Source organism: Lactuca virosa, chromosome 2 (genome assembly GCF_052849685.1).
Source record: "Lactuca virosa cultivar CGN04683 chromosome 2, Lactuca_virosa_CGN04683_v6, whole genome shotgun sequence".
Classification (NCBI taxonomy): Eukaryota; Viridiplantae; Streptophyta; class Magnoliopsida; order Asterales; family Asteraceae; genus Lactuca; species Lactuca virosa.
In genome coordinates, this window is record NC_136427.1 from 66702501 (window position 1) to 66704587 (window position 2087).

Genomic DNA, 2087 nt, shown 5'->3' on the forward strand with positions numbered 1-2087 from the left:
CTTATAAATAACGATAGCTGAAACTATAATAAAATAAAAATTTTATTTTATCTTAAAACTATATCAATATGAGTGGCTATTTATAGAGAATAAAAAGTTATAAATTTTGATATATTTAAAATCTTTTTCGATAAAAGTAGCTCATTAAAAATACATGAAATGAAAAAAATTATGTTTTTGTATATATTAAGGTAATGATTAGCATAACTTAAGCAAACATGTTTTGTTTGAAAACACACGTGTATATATTTCTCCATTTTCGCCGATACGATGAAATATTTTGCGGTAAAATAAATCTTTGACTTATATTGATTCCCTTATTCTCAACATTTTTTCTCAATTGAATCCCTATATATATATATATATATATATATATATATATATATATATATATATATATATATATATATATATATATATATATATATATATATATATAGAGAGAGAGAGAGAGAGAGATGTGACTTATTGTGAAAAATTGAGAACTTCTACTCCGCAGTCCATATATATGTTGATTATCAATATTACTTCGGATTATCATATCCGTGTTCGCAGTCCAAAAATATGCATACATGCATATTTAGCTGTGCATATATGCATATTTCCAAAAAACGTTCCTCGAATCCTTTTTATTTTTTTGCATTGATCCCTCTTAGATGCAACATTTGCTGAATATTTCGCTGTATTTTTTGATTGTTGGTCAATGTCTTGACCGTTTGAACCGTTAAATTTTTTAAAATTAATTTTTTTGTATTATATATATATATATATATATATATATATATATATATATATATATATTCTTTTTTACTAAACCTTACTCAAATTTCTTTATCTTTCACCATCTTTTTTTGAAAAACTTTCAAGATGTCTTCTCCCAACAAACGAAACGACCAAAAAACATCCACTAGAAACGTAACAAACCCAAGACCTTTGTATGATCAACCGCTTTATTTGTCCCCGTATTACCATTATGGCGGTATGCTGCTGTGTTTTCCACAACAATTTTCAAAACGAACAACACAACCACTTCCACAAACACAACCACAACTCGATCACAATTTTTATCCGTTTGTTTTTTTGTCTCAGCCTGAGTTTGTTCAACAAACACTATCATAACCACGAATACTCATTTCTAATTTCGAACCCGAATTCGTTCAAGAAACTCAACCCACTTCCGAAACAACCAAAAAATACCAACTATAAACACAACCACCCCAAGACCTTCGTATGATCAACAATTTATTTTTTCCCGTATTATCACTATGGCAGTATGCTACTGTGTTTTTCACAACAAATCTCACAACCACAACGACCAACACAGCCACTTCCACAAACACAACCACAACTCGATCACAATTTTAATCTGTTTGATTTTTTGTCATCACAACCACAAATGCTCATTTCTGATTTTGAACCCGAATTTGTTCATGAAACTCAACCCACTCGAGCACTAAGTGAAAGAAAAGAGAAGACGACGGCTAAAGGATGGGAACCCGAAGTAGTGTTAGTATTTGCATAATAATGGATCGATATTTCAAAAGATGCAACGACAGGAAAAGACCAAAAACGTGACCGGTTTTGGATTTGGGTTAGACATAGGTTCCACAAATGAATGAATCTTTGAGATTATCATTCAAAACACCAAGTGTACTCGAAATGAGGGAAGGTGAACAAGGAAGTCATGTTGTTTAATGATTTGTATAACAACATGAATCTTCAATGGAAAAGCAGAGAAAGTGCTGATGTGATTTTGCAGAAAGCGCTAATAGTGTACCTAAAACAAAACAAGAAGGGTTTCATGTTTCTTGGCGTTTGGAATCTCGTGAAAGATAACAAAAAATGGAAAGCGATCAAATCATCCGACGAGCATATCGATAGTGGTTCAAAACGCTCAAGAATATCCGAATCCGACCACACTACATTCGATGCTCGTGTTAGTTTCGACCTCAACGATAATGAACCCATTCAATTTTAACCACCTTCCCGACCAATAGGATGGGACAAAGAAAAAAAACAAAGACAAAAGCAAATCGTCGGATTCAGATGAGTTGAAAGAAATGGGGGCCGATATGAAGTGTATAAAA